This window comes from Crinia signifera, chromosome 3 (genome assembly GCF_055691185.1).
Source record: "Crinia signifera chromosome 3, ASM5569118v1, whole genome shotgun sequence".
NCBI classification, from domain to species: Eukaryota; Metazoa; Chordata; class Amphibia; order Anura; family Myobatrachidae; genus Crinia; species Crinia signifera.
This window is the reverse complement of record NC_139219.1, coordinates 255,971,802-255,992,911: the sequence shown is the minus strand read 5'-3', so window position 1 is coordinate 255,992,911 and position 21,110 is coordinate 255,971,802. Positions and strand designations below refer to the sequence as shown.

The 21,110-nt window shown below is 43.5% G+C and overlaps 1 long non-coding RNA gene across 1 annotated transcript in view; it reads left to right on the top strand.

The window, feature by feature from the left end:
• Positions 1-202: 202 nt before the first annotated feature.
• The window catches only part of LOC146062709 (uncharacterized), a 56,440-nt gene continuing 35,532 nt past the window's right edge, over positions 203-21,110 (top strand). Inside the window, exon 1 of the long non-coding RNA XR_014471480.1 lies at positions 203-365. This is a non-coding gene — a long non-coding RNA (uncharacterized LOC146062709). The remainder of the gene's footprint in view (positions 366-21,110) is intronic.

Below are 21,110 nucleotides of genomic sequence, written 5' to 3'. Positions count from 1 at the left end.
GATCAGCAGAGAATCAGCAGCTGGTAAATGCTGCTGCTTAGTAATTCTATTCCATGGTCTGACCTCTGCCTGTGTGCTAGATCTAGGCACCGATTCAGAAGGTCCGAATTCGCACCCTTGGCCAATGTTTGAGTCTGCGCATTGTCATGCAGGCCCTGGCTGCGAGCAGCTTTAGATAACTTTTTCTTTCTTGACAGGCAGGGGGCGTCCCTGGGTGGACCCACAAAAACCCACGTCGATGGGTGGACCTACAAAAACGGTGGGCGCACCCATAGAAATGCTGGGCGGAGCCCATGCCGCTGCCTACTCGGGGCAGGTGGATGACATCACCGCCTTCAAATCAGCCATCACCGTTCTACTAAAAAGTAAGTCCTGGCTACTTCTTATAGTGAACAGAGGGGAAATCATTTGATGGTGAGAAACCATCGAATAGTTTTACCTCTGTGCGAGCAGATGTGTAAGCGTAGATCAGTATTGCAGTAAAAATAAAGCAGGCTGTATTTACCCTGCACAGAAACAAAATAACTCTGTATACTGCCATGGAATGTCAGTATATACTGCTGTACACCCGGGATTGTAGTGACACGTCCAATGGCCCCATTCTGTTCTCTCTGTACACCTCCTCTCTGGGTGCACTCATTAACTCCTTTGGCTTCCAATATCACCTCTATGCAGATGACACCCAAATCTACCTCTCCTCTCCTGATCTGTCCCCCACTGTTTTCTCTCAAGTTTCCAACTGCCTCGCTGCCATCTCTACCTGGATGTCTGAGCGATTTCTGAAGCTGAATATGGACAAAACCGAACTTATTATCTTTCCCCCACCCAGAGCTATGGCCCCTACTAATATCTCTATCACTGTTAACAACACCATCATCTCCCCTGTTCCCCAACTCCGCTGCCTGGGTGTCACTCTTGACTCCTCCCTCTCCTTTGCACCCCACATCCAAGCCCTGGCCCATTCTTGCCGGTTCCAGTTACGCAACATTGCTCGCATCAGGCCCTTTCTCTCACAGAGTGCAACTAAGCTGATCATCCACTCATTAGTCATCTCACGGCTTGACTACTGTAATGCTCTTCTCATTGGCCTCGCTCAATCCCAACTAGCTCCTCTCCAATCTGTCCTCAATGCTGCAGCCAGGCTTATCTTCCTCTCCCGCCGCTCTAACTCTGCTACTCCCCTTCAACAAAATCTGCACTGGCTTCCATTCCCCTACAGAATCCTCTTCAAACACCTCACACTCACATACAGGGCCATCTCTAATTCCATTGCTCCATATATCTCTAACCTCATCTCCATTCATACACCCTCCCGCCCTCTACGGTCAGCTGACGACTGTCGTCTCTCCTCCACCCTGATCACTGCTTCCCATGCTAGAGTACAGGACTTTGCCCGTGCTGCACCCCTTCAGTGGAACGCACTCCCTCGCTCCATTAGACTCTCCCCGACCTTGCAAAGCTTCAAACGTGCACTGAAAACTCACCTATTCATCAAAGCGTACCCTTCCACTGCATAAACCAGCTGGTTCTCCGACCCCTTGCCTGTTTACATCCTGCTATCTAACCACCACCCCCTCGCTTGCACCTCTTGTAATCTGTCTGTCTCCCCTTCCTACTAGATTGTAAGCTCCTCCGAGTAGGGCCCTCTTCCCTCCTGTTGTCAAAGCCCACTTCTCTTCACATTTCACTCACAGCTCTCCTTTACTCCAACACTCAGTGACCATCTTCATACTCATCTCCATCATTGGCCTCAAGCCTCTAGTTGTATGTTGATTGGGTCCTCACTACTTACATTTAAGCTGTAATGTGTATTGAACTATGGCGCTCTTTATTTGTACTGTATTTTTGTTATTTATTCAATGTTATGCCAAGTTTTGTCTCCCTGTATTGTTCCTTTGTACGGCGCTGCGAAACACTTGTGGCGCCTTATAAATAAAATTATAATAATAATAATAATAAATGGGATGCATGTATCTTATCTGCGCTCCATAATACAGTCAATCAGATACCTACTCATCATAGGTCCAGTTATTGATCATCACCGTCCTATAACAGATCCAGAACAGAAAAGAAGTGACAGTTAGCAGCTGATCCCTGCAATACTTATAATTATTATTGTATATTATGTAAGTACGTTTCTGTATATTATGTAAGTACGGCTAGGAATGGATTATGTGATGATTGGATTATCGGAGAACCGCGCATGCACAAGCCCTCCATGCGGCCACAGCTGGTGATGGCCCGCAATCGCAGGCTGTACGCTGGTTGATTAAAAGCCATTCTGCGTGTGTGTGCGTTACCCTAGCGTTATTTGGGAGTGACACACATAAAAGCAGACGGGCCCGGCCGCCGGGTTACTATTGGCTTACACCGCACTGCACACGGAGGGGGAAATACATTTGATGGTGTGGGGCTGACTCTTCCCACAGGTATGAATCAGCCCCACACGATGACAAGTGATGCAAAGCCCCCAACGACGTCATGTGGAGGCCCTGTTCTACCAGACTAATATTGTGCAAGTAATAAAATGATATAATTACCTCACTTCTGCCTCCTTCCCTGGTGACACCTCTGAGGAGTAAAATGAGGATATTACATGGTTTATTGTCTAAAACTACAACAATTTGTATATAATAAAAGGTAATTAGTAACATCTGAGGACGTACCTGGTATGGGCACCAGCATCTGCTGCAGAGGGGAAAAAGAAGATTATTAGACAATATAACCCATTAAATGTGTGTCATACATGTCACCATTCCTGGTTGTGTATATAGGGAAGCATTTGGGGGAGTGACAGGACAGCAGAGAACGCAGAAGGGATCGGAGATTCCTGCTGGGGTCCCTCCTACATACATTTAGGGGATACGTAATATATTGCATAATAAATGGCCACATAGAGAGAGACATAGATATAAGAAATGTAAATAACTTACAAAAGGCTTCGGGCATCTATAGCCAATCACCCAGTTTAATTTGGGGACTTTTTGAGGAAATTCCCTAGAAACAGAATATACAGAGTATTATAGGGACTGGAATTGATGGGCCATCTGACAGCACTCAGTTATACAGATGAGGAGTAATAACAACACTCACACTTTGTGCTTCATAACACTCCACATGAAATATCGGTACTCCATCTCCTGCAGAGGGAATGAGAAATAGTTTACCATTGATTTTAACCTTAAACCTGCCCAGAGATCTACCGTAACCCAAGGGGGTCATTCTAATAGACTGGGTAACCTGCGAAGCTCACAGGTTACCGAGTCCCTGTGACACCGTCCCACGTATCCCTGTGACACCGTCGCCACCATATCCCCTCGCATATGCCTGCAGCAGTACAAATCATTAGACGGTCAGGTGTTACCTGCCTTTGCAAATATAAGTCAGTTGATACTGACTTATATTTGCGAGCACCTGGACGAAGAGAGGGCAGGCGGCTGATTTAGCATTTAGGCCTAAATAAGAATGACAATGTTTGGAGACAATAGAAAAAAGTTTGGGGCAGGAAAAGATCCACAAATACAAGAAATTAGGGAGCTCAAGGAAAACATACCTCCATTTTGCAACTCGTACTGAGAAGTGAGGGTTCCAAGGCAATCTCTCAGAACTCTGCGTGTGTGATGTCATGATGTGTCTGTGACATCATCCCCAGCTGTGATCACCTGCTGCAGGAGCTTTCTTACAGTGTGATCCTTATATGCAGTGGAGGGGGAGGGGGGGTAATATAAAAGATCAGTTGGTAGAAAAAGTAATAAAATAGTTCTCATGGTTTTTTCAGGTTTGTTGTCATATCTTTGTATTTGTTTGGGATCTAGGGAGAAAAATCCCAGTTTCCCAGACATCTCTATGTGGTCTCCCCACGTGTGTGGTGATCCCTGGTGACTCGCCGCAGATTATATCACATGTATTTTATATGTAAGTTCCCGTGTGACACACATAAGCTGGCCAAACAGCTACAGATTTATTGTCTGATCTGGCTGGCTGGAACAAAAGCCTGGTAGTGGATAACAGCAGATGACAGTTGACCATTTGCTGTGAGATGCTGGAAAACTGACAAACTGTCACTCAGATATTACCAGGTGTTTGTTCCAACCAGCCAGATATGACAATCAATCTGTAGGTGTATGGCCATCTTAAGCCAGTCAGCTCCTAACTGTCATGTTACAGGCTGGGTTGGAAAATTGACAGCAGCTGAATGGCTGCTGCATTATCACTTCTCCAGACTTATGTCCTATTGGCTTGTCCCACTGCTTACACTCCTACCAGCGCTCCCTCGCTTTTGTTATTAGCATTACACCACCTTCCTATAAGCTCTTTTCACATGTGTCCCTTGTGCATTGTTTATATAGGCATGCAGGCATACCTCCAACTGTTTCGCTTTTTGTGGGACCGTCCTGTTTTTTTTAGATGTTCCCGCCTCCTGCCCGTGGCAAGTATAGGCCACACCCCCAAAATGCTGGCTGCACACAACGTCCCACTTGCCTTAGGTCTAATGTTGGGAGGTATGATGTATGTATGTATGTATGTATGCATGTATGTCTGTATGTATGTAATAGTGGACAAACAGCTTTATACAATGGGAGAGAGATTGTTTGACATTCCCATAGAACAGGGGTGGCCAATTAATTTCTGTCGGGGGCCGTATGAAAAATCTGAAGTGTGTCGGAGGGCCGAACCAATGATAACTTGAACTTCTCGCTGCAGTTGTCAGGTCTGCATTTATTTTCTACAAATCCGGATGAGTGCTGCCTCACTATCTTTGGATACTCCCCAGGTGCCGGACCACGCACTTTTATTATATATATATATATATATATATATATATATATATATATACACACACATGTAACACTGTGTGTGGGTATCTATATATTTATATATATATATATATATATTCATACATACACACATCTATACATTATAGATGTGTGTGTGTGTGTGTATATATATATATATATATATATATATATATATATACACACACACACACACATCTATAATGTATAGATGTGTATATGTATGAATATATATATATATATATATATATTTAAAACTAATGCAGAGAAAATAGCCTGCTCCTTACTTTGCTTTAATAAAATGTATCAGTGGCATCTGAGATAGGGGGGAAGCCAGGAAAGAGGCAAGTAGCTGAGAGGGGAAGCCAGGAAAGAGGCAAGTAACTGAGAGGGGAAGCCAGGAAAGAGGCAAGTAGCTGAGAGGGGAAGGCAGGAGAGAGGCGAGTTAACATTTACCGCCTCAGAGATGTGGAATCCGGACTGCGCCTGCCCTGCACAGTGCACAACATTATTGTGGTGTGGGAGGGGACGCGGTCACACGGTGGGCATAGCAACCAATGGCAGCAAAGCGTCTGTCGCGTCACCGCATCCCCTCCCACGCTCCCAGTAATGCTGTGCGCGACAAGCACAGGCCGCCATTGACAGCAGTGGCGCCGGAACAGATCTCTCCCGGTCCCCTCTGCAATTTAAATGACAAGCGGCTATTCATAGTTGGGCCGCTTGTCATGGTACTGAATGTCAGTGCGGCGGGCCGGACATAAGCGTCTCGCGGGCCGCATCTGGCCCGCGGGCCGCCCGTTGCCCACCTCTGCCATAGAATAAGTTTTGCACATAGCTTGTATCACACATAGGGAGGAACATGAAAGAATCTGGGGTACAATGTGGGGGTGCATTGATTCCCATCCCACGGATCCTCAGAAGCTGGTTGGTGGGCAAATATTTCTTGGCCAATTGATATACCAAGAACCTCTGTTATTAATTGATTGATTAATAATATGGAGTGTGCATCTGCACCACATGTTTTTCTTTGCAGAACTACAAGTCCCAGCATGATAGCACCTCATGTATATTGGGTGTGCATTCTAAGATCCCCCCCATAATGTAATAAATCCTACCTACTTGTTTCCTGACGTCTACGACCATCTATTGATAAAGAAACCTCTTATATGAACGCGAGAGCGAATTCTCATGTAAGTTGAATTCATGTTGGCATTTCCTGCACTGTGAAGTTTACCTTAAAGAAACCGTTACGGGCATACCTGAATTGAAGTGCACTGTAAGTTCACTTCTAATCTATACCCAGAAGAGTCACAGGCAGAGAATAGAGATGCTACATTACAGATAATTTTTTATGTATTATCTCCAAAGCGCTGGTTAATTGCAAATCTTTTTTGCTAAGTTGTAAGTGTGTTGTAAGTTTATATACTATATGTTGTTAGGAGCTGTGAAAACCTTGCAGGCCATATAAATAAACGTTCCCTGAAAACTCTTCAGGCAAGCTTATCAAATTCCAGAACCAGTCACGGAACCTTGCATTCTGGTGGAATCGATGCAATAAAGAATACAGTATCTATCCTTATGTATCAATGCCTATTTCCCTATAGATTGTAAGCTTGCGAGCAGGGCCCTCCTACATTTTGACTGTCTGTAAATACCCTATTTGTTGTATCACTGTCTCTTTTGTAAAGCGCAACATAATATGCTGCACTATATAAAGATGCACTAGAAACACAAAAACACACTAGAAAGTTAATGGCAACTGCTGAGCAAATAATTGGCGTTCTCTATCTTCAGTTCTTCTCTCAGCTCATCAACAGAATCACTTTCAGCTATCACTTTAGGTCACTTTCAGCTATCACTTCATCTGGCAGACTTTATAGTCTGATGGATTCAACTCCTCATAATCAATGTCTACTCCTCTATTTCCTTGGGCCAAGTGATCTGCAGTTGCCCGAATTGGGGCTCCACTGCCCCCAGCAATCAATACAAATAGCAATAGAAATGTCTGTAAACAGAGCATCTTCAATACCCATCTTCTTCCTCTTCTTACCGTATAGCATAATGTGATCAGGGGCGAATTTAGGGCTCAGGTCGCCCCTAGGTACAAAATTTTTGGCCGCCCCCTAGATACAACGTGCTAGCTAGAACCCCTTAGACACACTGTCCATTACACATTGTGACATACACCCAGGGGCATAACTAACTATTTAGTGCACCTCCGCCGCACGTTTATTCGGCGCCCCCACCCCCGCACACACCTACCCTGCCCCCCCTTCTTACCCGCGGTCTGCGTCTCGCCCGGCTCTCTGTCGGGACCTGCCTGACCGTCACGGTCCCGGACGGCTCCTGCTGCTACAATGAAAACTCACTCTTAGAAAATGGCTGCCCCCATACTGCAGACAGAAAACTGTCTGCAGTATGGGGGCAGGCATTTTCTAATTGTCAGTTTTCATTGCAGCAGGAGCCGGCCGGGACCGTGACGGTCAGGCAGGTCCCGACAGAGAGCCGGGCGAGACGCAGACCACGGGTAACTATAGCCCCGCAGCCCCCCGGCGGCGCCCCCAATTTCTCTGCGCCCCCCCTCCCGCCACCGCGGGGGCTGCGGAGCTATAGTTACTCCACTGCATACACCATAATGCCCATTACGCATTGTGCCATAAACCATAATGCCTATTAAACATTGTGCCATACACCGTGATGCCCATTACACATTGTGACATACATCGAAATGCCAATTATACATTGTCCACACACCGTAATGCCCATTACACATTGTGCACTACACCTTAATGCCCATTACATATTGGGCCACACATAACTGCCGCTGGATCAAAGCTCTGGGGGTGGGTACTGAAAATAAGGGGGGGTTAAACTGGGAGTAGGTGTTAGCACCTAGAAAGCCAGTTTAGATTTAGAATGTGGGGCCGGGGGCTAGCTTTAGGCGGTGGCACATTGGTGGGGACAGTTAGGCTGCAGATAAGGCAGAGTTGGGAGGGGGGGTGCATCCATCGGGATTCTGGCATTAGTATTCTAATTGCCTACATCCTGACTGCTGGTGGACCGTATTTATTGGATATACATACATACATACACACCAAAAAAATAAATAAATACATACATAAAATACATACATATATATATATATATATATATATACATACACACACAGTATATATATATATATATATATATATATATATACACACACACACAGTATATATATATATATATATATATGTGTGTATATACACACAGTATATATATATATATATATATATATATATATATACATACATATGACCCAGAGCCTGCCAAAAATGATAATCGATTGAAGAGCCGTCTGCCTACTTATTTTGAAGTACAGTAGAAGGTCAGCCCAGCAGCTACTTTATGTGTTCAGTCTCCGTCGTTGAGTCTGCCTCTCCAGACAGCAGCACACGCTGCCCGGATCCCGCCTCCTTGAACAGCCTGCGCGCACAGCCAGTGACTGAGGTGTAGGCTGCTTGCACAATCCGACAACTGCTCTGTAGCTAGGGTGCCGACGGCTTGGCGCAGCCGGGAGGGAACGAGCGGGGGAGTGCTGCAGATCGAGGGGGGGGGGTGCCTGGTTGGTGGGGGCTGGCTGGTCCATGATAGGTGCCTCACGGGGCTAGTGATAAATCCGGCACTGAATGTGATACCCATAGCAATTAAATACTTAGTTTTCATTTTCTAATCTGCACTAGAACAAATTTGAAGAAAAAAAATTATTTTGAGACTAAACTTTTCCCATGTTAATTTGATAGGAAACTTATATCACTGCTTCTACCATGGCATAATGCGTAAGGGGCTTTGCTGTGGTGGTGTGCTGGGCATTCCCATGGAGAATTTCCGGGTGACATAGGCACAGGGGGCGAGCAGCTGACATCACCGGATTTGTCAAAATATCTAATTCCCCCAATCCATCAATATCACCCTTCAACCCAAATACCTCCCAATATGACCCTCTCCAGGAGGAACACCATGCTCTGCTCATGCACTTCCCCTCCCCCCACTCTTTGGTAACGATATTGACATCTTCCGGACATGCAGTCAGTCCACCTTGGCAACGAGAAATTTTAGTCCCCCTTGGCAATGAGAAATTCCAGTCCCCCTTGGCATCGAGCAAGAAGCCCCATTTGTAAAGATGCTAGAGGAGGCAGCGACGGCCTCCTCTAGCATCCTTACAAACGGTCTGCTGTAAGGAGGCGACCATTTTGTAATAGACATTTGACTCAATTAGCCAGGCGCCGGGACGCAGATTAGTAGATATGCGTTCCTGACTCCCGGCCGAATACAGGCGCGGCGGGGGAGGCAGGGTAAGAACGGGAAGGCAGCGTTAAATTTAGGGGGGAGGGGGGGATTATCCAGCGGAGAGGCGCAAAAATTGGCGCTACGCCCCTGTGCCTGGACATCACATTATCAATGGCTATACCACACACAGCCTGGCAGCCATTGATAATGATGATGATTACCATGTGATCAAGCACCTTGAGTCCTGTTGGAGAAAGTGCGCTATATAAATTAAACTTACTTACTTACTTACTATGTATGGCTGTGGGTGGTAAAAATTTAGTACCACCCACAGCAATACATGGTAATCCTCATCAATGGCTGCCAGGCTGTGTACTGTACTAGCATTATATAGCATCAATTTCTGGGGGTACATTGTGTATTGCAATAACATGATTTTCTTCCTTTCAAATCAAGGGGTAATGTTGGCTTATCAAAATATATTTTGGGGTAAAAGGTAAAAAAACTTCCCTGACCCCTGTTCTAGAAGATGCTAAATAAATAAGGAGTAGAATCTGATTGGTTGCTATGGGCAACATTACATCTTCAATAGAACTCCCATCTTAGTTAACTGAGATACATCATTAGGTCTACACAAGTTAGGTTGACCTCTAAAGGTCGGCAGCCACTAGGTCGACACCTCTTTTGGTCATGGTGCATTAGGTCGATATGAGTTTTTCAGTTTTTTTTTTCAAAAACAGGTGGTTTTTCATTCTTAACTATTGAAGTGGGCATAGAGTGGGAATCTAATAGTGTGCCCGAAGCATGGCAAGCGAACGTGGTACATTGGGAATGGTCTCCATGTCGACTTACTATGACAATGACAACAAAAAACTGTCAACCTTATGCAGGTTGACCTTTACCATGTTGACCCAGTGCTTGTGTTAACCTTTTGTCAACCTGAAATAGGTGTCAACCTAGTGCCTGTCACCTTTAGTGGTCGACCTAATGTATGTCAACCTAGCTTGTGTAGACCTAAAGACCCATGCCCATTACATTTGCCACTTCGACTTCGTAGGACTGCATATCTATTATTTACATGGGTAATTAAGAGCCCCATACCCTTGTGCTAGAAAATGGTTATGGGTCAATTTTGAAAATTAGATGAGCTGGGACCAATGCTGTGTGGGTGTGGCCTGTACCATGTAGGTGTGTATCACAAAGGAAGAAAAAAAGGGTGACTCTTTTTGTTGGGGCACTACTTAATATAATTCTTTCAAAATTTACTGACTTCACCTTTTTGTCATATACAATGGGGAGAGACTATTACAAGGAAAAGATTTATAGTTTTTTTCTTTTTTGGATGCAGTGATAGTGTACGTGAATATATAACAATTTTCAATTGTATTCTTTATCACAAATTCACAAATTAATGTGAATGTATCAGCCTTGATCACTTCATGGTCTCAATAAAGGGATATCATCCCGTGAGGCATCAGATGGCCTGGCTGATTTTTTGATGAAGTGACAATACTGAAATTTAATATAAGTGCAAATATAATAATGTGTAATCAATTATTGATTATCGTGAATTAAAAAATATAATAAAAACGGCGAAATATCTGTTTGTCAGGTGCTTTGTCACAGAGGGATTACCACAGCATATAGTTCTGTGATGTATAAAGGTAAATACCTAAAATTTAATGGTGCTTTAATTTATGAGGGTTTAGCCAGGGAAGGATATCAATAGATAGAAATTTTAGCTGATTTCCCTTAGTCTCCAATCTTGCCTACTTTCTGGCCGTGTGTCTCAGGGACAGTGAACGGACCAGATGAGGAATGGATTATGTGGAGACCTGTGGTTGGATCAGTGAAGGAAGAAGATAAGGGATATAGGGATCTGCTGTTGGAAACCGGATCCAGTTTCACCCCTGATAGTTCAACCAGTGCAGAGGATCACCCTGTCACCGGGACCAATGAGAGTCCCTTAGGTAAAGGAGATATCGTACACCTAGTTATTACCAATATTATACACCATATAATGTGCCCTTCACTTATGCACGAAAATTAATTATATGTATTTATTTCTTAGTAGGCATATTGCATCCTAGCCACAGGTATGTTGGAGTCAATCGCTACAATGTATATGCTCTGGCATCAAAGATCAGCCTATCTATGCATTGTATCCATCACACAATAAATTGGGTAGTTCTGCGACTTGTCTCTATTAATAATGCATCCTCCATTTAAACAATGAATTTTTCCTCTCAATAGATATATTATATCACAGCCACATATATAATGGAGTCAGTTGCTACAAAATATCTGCTCTGGCATAGGAGTCAGTTGCTACAATTCATCTGCTCTGGCATATGAGACCAATCCATTAATACATTGTATCCAGCATATCATGAGCTGGATTAATTTCAGCAACTTAGCTCCAGCGATAGTAAGAAAAAATCAAAGCTATAATGCATCTGCTCTGGCATAAAAGACCAATCCACCAATACATTGTATCCAACACATCACAAGCTGGATTTGATTTCAGCAACTTAACTCAAACGATAATAGGAGAAATCAAAGCAAAAGAAAATCAAAGTAAAAAAGAATTTTTGATACTTAGACATATTCGCTGGATCATCCTTCTTGCACCAGATTTCCCATCTGTGACATAAAGCCCCGATACTGGACGCGCGTTTCGCCTGGAGGCTTGTTCACCAGTACATCATAATGGCTGAATAGCGTGTACTTATACTACCACTCTTTCGCGGGTATTTACACCTCCCGTTTAATTGGCTCTTTGCCTCTATCCCAGCGGCTATTCTATTTGCCGCTTTAAATGTCACTCAATATAGAAATAGATTCTATTGGGCTGCGGTCTCGTCTGCAGCTGAGACGCACAGCCACTCCCCCTCTGTGTATATTGCGTCTCCGTCGGTACTATGACAACGGATGGCGTCCCCGCGTAATCAGCTATCATTCAGACACGTGAGTGCGTCATCAGCTGATACGCATAGCCTTTCCTCATCCATGTGTATCCCGTCTCCGTCAGTATCCTGGCAACGGACGGCGTCCCTGCATAGTGGGCTGTCGTTCAGACACGTAAGTGCTCTGACGTGTTTGTTCCTCCCCTATCAAGCAGGTTTCATTCATGGCTAATGTTTTACTATCGGGCATTGTACATAGTTCTTTCATTGTGACAAGTGTTTACATATTCGCGCTACTTAAAGTTATGTAGAGGGCAACCTAATAATAGATATAGTTGCCTGGAAAACGATCTAACTCAGTTGGTTCAAAAATAGAAGGGGACTTACTACAGTGTGTTCTCCCAGCCTCTACCTTTTGCGGATATAATTATGTCATTCAAATAGTCTATAATACCCTGTTCGGACTGATTTCTAAGTCAGAACTGTTTATATCCAGTGCTAATTTATATCATATTAACAAGAGCACATTACATGATTATCTCATTATATAATTGCACTCTATAGTAATGATAATTATAATGGATTTAATTTAATTAAATATTTGACCAGTATCGAAACAATATATCCAGAAAAATTATTTCATACAGAAATATATTGAAATTAAGAAAGTAAAAAAATTTTTTATATGAGGGTAAAGAAATGTGAATCAACGTGAATTCAATATGAAAAATAGTATAAAAAAAGGGGGTGAAGTGTAAAATAAATAAAGATAAAAATAGAGAGATAGTCTATCCATATTCAATCCGACCTATAACGGATTTATTACAAAAAAAGTGTTTTTGATATACAACCATTAACCCCTTCCCGACATTTGACGTACATTTACGTCATGGTCGGGAAGTACTTCCCGACACATGGCGTAAATGTACGTCATGGCATTTAACTGTCACCGCGTCTATAGACGCGGTGACAGTTTCAACATGTCTGCTGTCCCTGACAGCAGACATGTCCGTGCATGCCCAGGGGGGGCTGCGATGCCGCCCCCCCGTCGGCGATCGCTGTGATTGGCTGTTCAGTGTGAACAGCCAATTACAGCGTTTTCCTGCGTCACCGGCGAATAACGTTCGCCGGTGACACGGGATCAGAGGTGATTGGTGCTGTAAAGTACAGCACCAATCACCGCGGGGTGTGAGGGTGACACTGGTGTCACCCCACCGCACCCCGCCCGCCCCCAAAGGCCGTGATTGGTTCGTCGGACCGACGGACCAATCACAGCCAAGGAGGGGGATTTAAACTAACGGTGACTGCACTGCAGACGCCATTCCGGTCTGGAATAGCGTGCAGTGCGGTCACCGTACCTCCCTGCCGCCATACTGACCAGAACCTTGCTCCATAGCTTGCTCCATACTTACCTGATCGCTGCTTCATCACTGCTTCCTGGATCCTGTTACTACTTGTGCCTTCCTGTGAAATTGTGCTGCTGCAGTGTACTAGCTAGATAGATAGAGAGATAGAGAGATAGATAGAGAGATAGAGAGATAGAGAGATAGAGAGAGATAGAGAGAGATAGAGAGAGATAGAGAGAGAGATAGTGTCAGAGAGTGCTGATCGCTGCTTCATCACTGCTTCCTGGATCCTGTTGCTACTTGTGCCTTCCTGTGAAATTGTGCTGCTGCAGTGTACTAGCTAGATAGAGAGATAGATAGAGAGATAGAGAGAGATAGAGAGAGAGAGATAGATAGAGAGGCCTAGTGACAGAGTGCTATATTTTGTGCTGCTGCAGTGTGATAGTTATAGAGAGATAGAGAGAGATAGAGAGAGATAGTGTCAGAGAGTGCTATATTTTGTGCTGCTGCAGTGTGATATAGTTATAGATAGAGAGAGATAGAGAGAGAGAGATAGATAGAGAGGCCTAGTGACAGAGTGCTATATTTTGTGCTGCTGCAGTGTGATAGTTATAGAGAGATAGAGAGAGAGAGATAGAGAGAGATAGTGACAGATTGTGCTATATATTTTTGATATAACTGACTGCTGCCCCCTCCTTTTGTGCTGATCAGTATAAATTAACTGATCAGCAACTTTTTGGGGGCGCAGGTTTTTTTTTATATATAGATATACCTGTCAGTGCTGCTGCTGCAGTGTCATAGAGTGATAGATAGTGAGAGATAGAGAGATAGAGAGAGATAGTGACAGAGAGTGATAGAGAGTGCTAAATTTTTTGTCTGCTGCCCCCGCCTTTTGTGCTGATCACTATATCTGAGGTGATCAGCAACTTTTTTGGGGGTACAGAGGTTTTTTTTTTTTTATATATACCTGTCAGTTGCACCAAAGGTTGTGCACCTGCTGCACCTCACTGGTAATCAGTGTCGCATCACTGATCACCTTTTTTTTTTTTTGTGTGTGTGCTGTGGGGTCTTTTTTTAATTTTTTTTTTACACACACTGTGATTTTGTGGGTGTCCTGTGGCCGCTGTGCGCTGATCAGTGACGTACATCACTGATCATCTTTTTCGGTACAGGGTTGATCTATATTTTTTTTTTTTTGATCAAATTCCTGTTGCCTTTGAGCGCTGTTCAGTGACAGACGTTACTGACCAACATCTGTGCTCAATTTTTGGCGCAGGACCTTTTTTTTTTTTAACCCCTTACATTTTTTATTTTTAACCCCTTCATTTTTTTTTTTTTTTATTGGTATAAAGTATTTTTTTTTTTTCTGCACCACATACACACTACACACTACATACCCCCCGGATTGAAATAAAGTTTGTACCCCCCCCTACACTATACACGTGTTGAAACATTTCACTACCAGTAACACAAAAATAAAAATGGCATCCCAAATGTCCTCCCAAATGTCCTCCCAAATGTCCTCCCAGTCATCCAGGAGAATGTATTCAGCGGAGGAGGCATATGCCCTGCTTGCTTCTGACTCTGACACAGCCAGTGATGCAAGCGGGGAATTTGAAGGATTCGCCTTAAGCTCCTCTTCCTCCTCTGGTGATGAGGGACCCCCTCAAAGACGCCCCCGTAGAGCAGCTGAGACCCCCCCCCCAATAATTGATCTCGTATGGACCCCACCACCAGACAATTTTGAGCCCCAGGTTCCTGAGTTTTTGGCCATGCCAGGAATCCAATTTGATTCCACAGGTCTCAGAGAAATTGACTTTTTCAAATTATTTTTCTCTGATGATTTTATAAATTTAATGGTGGACCAAACTAATTTATATGCCCAGCAGTTTATTGCTCAAAACCCCACGTCATCATTTGCTAGGTGGACCCCTGTAGATGCAGTAGAGATGATGACGTTTTGGGGTCTGGTGTTTCATATGGGCATAGTAAAAAAGCCAGAAATTAGGCAATATTGGAGTACAGATGTTCTGTACAGTACTCCATTTTACCGTATGGCCATGCCCCGGACTCGATTTGAGACAATTCTTAAATTTATACATTACACCGATAATGCACAGTGCCCACCCAGAGATGATCCCACCTTTGACCGGCTATTCAAAGTCAGGCCGGTCATTGATCATTTCAGTGCCAAATTTGAAGAGGTGTACATCCCTGAAAAATTTATTTGTATCGACGAGTCCCTTATACATTTTAAAGGAAGGGTTAAATTCCGCCAGTACCTTCCCAGTAAGAGGGCAAGGTATGGCATAAAAATGTACAAACTGTGTGAAAGCACCTCAGGGTACACCCACAGGTTTAGGGTTTATGAAGGGAAGGATTCAAGAATTGAACCGCCAGAATGCCCCCCCTCCCTCATAGGTGTTAGTGGGAAAATTGTCTGGGATTTAGTGCACCCCTTCCTGGATAAAGGTTATCACCTCTATGTGGATAACTTTTACACCAGCATCCCCCTGTTTAAGGCCCTTGGTTCAAGAGGTACAGCAGCTTGCGGTACTGTGCGCAAGAACCAAAGAGGCCTCCCAAAAACGCACATTGCCCAAGTAATGAGAAGGGGTGAAAGCAGGGGAATATGCACCGAAAATATGTTGTTGGTCAAATATAAGGACAAGAGGGATGTCCTTATACTGACAACAATTCACGGAGACAGTACCACCTCCGTCCCTGTACGAGGTACCAGTACCCACACCTCCAAACCTAATTGTATCCTGGATTACAATAGGTACATGGGCGGAGTGGATCTTTCAGATCAGGTACTGAAGCCGTACAGTGCCCTGCGGAAAACAAAAATCTGGTACAAGAAGGTGGCCGTGTATATCATCCAGATGGCACTGTATAACGCTTACGTGCTATTCCGTTCTACCGGCCAGAGGGGGACATTTATGCACTTTCAAGAGGAAGTCATAAAGGGCCTAATATTTGGGAACCAGCAGGCAGAGGGCCCCAGTACTTCTAGTACTGGCCCCCGTATTGTACCAGGGCAGCATTTTCCTGATGAAATCCCCTCCACTGGAAAAAAGGGCAGGACACAAAAAAGGTGCAAAGTTTGCTATAAAAAGGGAATAAGAAAGCAAACTATTTTCCAGTGTGACACTTGCCCCGACAAACCCGGCCTATGTATAAAGGAGTGTTTTAAAATATACCACACATCTATGGAATATTAGGTTCATAATTTCACCGTGCTTCGGGGGTCTTGCTAATGCCACATAGCACCCACCATTCATTCCACCAGAATCTGAGCCGCAAAATCCAAAAATCACTCCTTCCCTTCTGAGTCCTGCCATGCACCCAACTGGTATTTTTTGGTCACATGTGAGGCATTGCCGTACTCGGGAGAAATTGGGGCACATATTTTGGGGTGCTTTGTCTCCTTCATTCCTTGTGAAAATGAAAAATTTTGAGCCAGAACTGCATTTTTGTGTAAAAAAATGTAATTTTTCATGTTCACTGCCCACTTGTATCAAAATTGGTGAAACCCCTGGGGGTTTGAAATGTACACTATACCCCTAGATGAATTCCCTGAGGGGTGTAGTTTGCAAAATGGGGTCACTTGTGGGGGGGTTCCACTGTATTGGTGCTTTGGGGGTCTTGCTAATGCGACATAGCACCCACCATCATTCCACCAGAATTTGTGCTGCAAAATCCAAATATCACTCCTTCCCTTCTGAGTCCTGCCACTTTTTGGTCACACATGAGGCATTGCCGTACTCGGGAGAAATTGGGGCACAGATTTTGGGGTGCTTTGTCTCCTTCATTCCTTCTGAAAATGAAAAATTTTGAGCCAGAACTGCATTTTTGTGTAAAAAAATGTAATTTTTCATTTTCACTGCCCACTTGTATCAAAATTGGTGAAACCCCTGGGGGTTTTAAATGTACACTATACCCCTAGATGAATTCCCTGAGGGGTGTAGTTTGCAAAATGGGGTGACTTGTGGGGGGGTTCCACTGTATTGGTGCAACATAGCACCCACCATTCATTCCACCAGAATATGTGCTGCAAAATCCAAAAATCACTCCTTCCCTTCTGAGTCCTGCCATGCACCCAACTGGTATTTTTTGGTCACATGTGAGGCATTGCCGTACTCGGGAGAAATTGGGGCACAGATTTTGGGGTGCTTTTTCTCCTTCATACCTTCTGAAAATGAAAAATTTTGAGCCAGAACTGCATTTTTGTGTAAAAAAATGTAATTTTTCATTTTCACTGCCCACTTGTATCAAAATTGGTGAAACCCCTGGGGGTTTGAAATGTACACTATACCCCTAGATGAATTCCCTGAGGGGTGTAGTTTGCAAAATGGGGTCACTTGTGGGGGGGTTCCACTGTATTGGTGCTTGGGGGGTCTTGCTAATGCGACATAGCACCCACCAAAATTCCACCAGAATCTGAGCTGCAAAATCCAAAAATCACTCCTTCCCTTTTGAGTCCTGCCATGCACCCAACTGGTATTTTTTGGTCACATGTGAGGCATTGCCGTACTCGGGAGAAATTGGGGCACATATTTTGGGGTGCTTTTTCTCCTTCATACCTTCTGAAAATGAAAAATTTTGAGCCAGAACTGCATTTTTGTGTAAAAAAATGTAATTTTTCATGTTCACTGCCCACTTGTATCAAAATTGGTGAAACCCCTGGGGGTTTGAAATGTACACTATACCCCTAGATGAATTCCCTGAGGGGTGTAGTTTTCAAAATGGGGTGACTTGTGGGGGGGTTCCACTGTATTGGTGCTTGGGGGGTCTTGCTAATGCGACATAGCACCCACCAAAATTCCACCAGAATCTGAGCCGCAAAATCCAAAAATCACTCCTTCCGTTCTGAGTCCTGCCATGCACCCAACTGGTATTTTTTGGTCACATGTGAGGCATTGCCGTACTCGGGAGAAATTGGGGCACATATTTTGGGGTGCTTTTTCTCCTTCATACCTTCTGAAAATGAAAAATTTTGAGCCAGAACTGCATTTTTGTGTAAAAAAATGTAATTTTTCATTTTCACTGCCCACTTGTATCAAAATTGGTGAAACCCCTGGGGGTTTGAAATGTACACTATACCCCTAGATGAATTCCCTGAGGGGTGTAGTTTTCAAAATGGGGTGACTTGTGGGGGGGTTCCACTGTATTGGTGCTTGGGGGGTCTTGCTAATGCGACATAGCACCCACCAAAATTCCACCAGAATCTGAGCTGCAAAATCCAAAAATCACTCCTTCCCTTTTGAGTCCTGCCATGCACCCAACTGGTATTTTTTGGTCACATGTGAGGCATTGCCGTACTCGGGAGAAATTGGGGCACAGATTTTGGGGTGCTTTTTCTCCTTCATACCTTCTGAAAATGAAAAATTTTGAGCCAGAACTGCATTTTTGTGTAAAAAATGTAATTTTTCATGTTCACTGCCCACTTGTATCAAAATTGGTGAAACCCCTGGGGGTTTGAAATGTACACTATACCCCTAGATGAATTCCCTGAGGGGTGTAGTTTTCAAAATGGGGTGACTTGTGGGGGGGTTCCACTGTATTGGTGCTTGGGGGGTCTTGCTAATGCGACATAGCACCCACCAAAATTCCACCAGAATCTGAGCCGCAAAATCCAAAAATCACTCCTTCCGTTCTGAGTCCTGCCATGCACCCAACTGGTATTTTTTGGTCACATGTGAGGCATTGCCGTACTCGGGAGAAATTGGGGCACATATTTTGGGGTGCTTTTTCTCCTTCATACCTTCTGAAAATGAAAAATTTTGAGCCAGAACTGCATTTTTGTGTAAAAAAATGTAATTTTTCATTTTCACTGCCCACTTGTATCAAAATTGGTGAAACCCCTGGGGGTTTGAAATGTACACTATACCCCTAGATGAATTCCCTGAGGGGTGTACTTTGCAAAATGGGGTGACTTGTGGGGGGGTTCCACTGTATTGGTGCAACATAGCACCCACCATTCATTCCACCAGAATCTGTGCTGCAAAATCCAAAAATCACTCCTTCCCTTCTGAGTCCTGCCATGCACCCAACTGGTATTTTTTGGTCACATGTGAGGCATTGCCGTACTCGGGAGAAATTGGGGCACAGATTTTGGGGTGCTTTTTCTCCTTCATACCTTCTGAAAATGAAAAATTTTGAGCCAGAACTGCATTTTTGTGTAAAAAAATGTAATTTTTCATTTTCACTGCCCACTTGTATCAAAATTGGTGAAACCCCTGGGGGTTTGAAATGTACACTATACCCCTAGATGAATTCCCTGAGGGGTGTAGTTTTCAAAATGGGGTGACTTGTGGGGGGGTTCCACTGTATTGGTGCTTGGGGGGTCTTGCTAATGCGACATAGCACCCACCAAAATTCCACCAGAATCTGAGCTGCAAAATCCAAAAATCACTCCTTCCCTTCTGAGTCCTGCCATGCACCCAACTGGTATTTTTTGGTCACATGTGAGGCATTGCCGTACTCGGGAGAAATTGGGGCACAGATTTTGGGGTGCTTTGTCTCCTTCATACCTTCTGAAAATGACAAATTTGGAGCCAGAACTGCATTTTTGTGTAAAAAAAATAATTTTTCATTTTCACTGCCCAGTTGTACCACAATTGGTGAAACCCCTGGGGGTTTGAAATGTACACTATACCCCTAGATGAATTCCCTGAGGGGTGTAGTTTGCAAAATGGGGTCACTTGTGGGGGGGTTCCTAACTTTTAGCATCTTATGGTGCCTTGAAACCTACATGGTGCCTAAAAAATAATCTCATAAAAAGGAGGCTCCAAAATCAAGTAGGTGCTCCTTCTATTATGAAGCCTGTGGTTTGGTCACCGTGCACACTAGGGCCACATATAGGATATTTATGAAAACAAAAGAATTGGGGGAATCAATTTTTAGTCACATTTCTCTAGTAAAATGTACTGTGTTCCTTATAAAAATGTATTAAAATTGCAAATCTGCAAAAAAAAAGAAATTTTGAAATTTCACCTGCACTTTGTTTTAATTCCTGTGAAACACCTAAAGGGTTAACAAACTTCCAAAATGCTGTTTTGAATACTGTGAGGGGTGCAGTTTTTGAAATGGCATCATTTATGGGGGTGTCTCACATACAAGTCCCTCAAAGTCACATCAGAACTGAACTGGTCCCTAAAAAAATCAGTGTTTGAAATTTTCTTGAAAATTTGAGAATTTGCTATTCATATTGTAAGCCTCCTAGTGTCCCAAAAAATTAAAAGGAAGTTGAAATAATGATGTCAACATAAAGTAGACATATGGCCTATGTTAGTTATTCACTATTTTGAGTGGTAAGATTATTTGTCTCACAAGCAGAAAATTTAACATTTTGCAAATCGCTAAATTTTCCATTTTTTCACGATATTTTGGTATTTTTCACAAAAAAACACAGACTGTATCGACCCAAATTTACCACTAATTTGAAGTACAATGTGTCACGAGAAAACAATCTCAAAATCACTGGGATAAGTAAAAGCAAAAAAAAGTTATACCCACTTAAGTGAGACATGTCAGATTTGAAAAAAAGGGCTCTGTCAGGAACGCAAAAACTGGCTCTGTCAGGAAGGGGTTAAGAATGTGTTGAGAATTGGAGTGTGAAGCGTAGATGTGTGGAATTTTAATGTTCCACTAATCTGAGCCTCCTAGTGATAGTGCATATCTCTATAACAAGATAGGTGATATAAATATTTTTAAAGAAATTATTCGGTGAAAAGAGGGTGCTTGGAGGTATAAAAAGTACCCCTCTAGTGATTTGTTATAAGTTT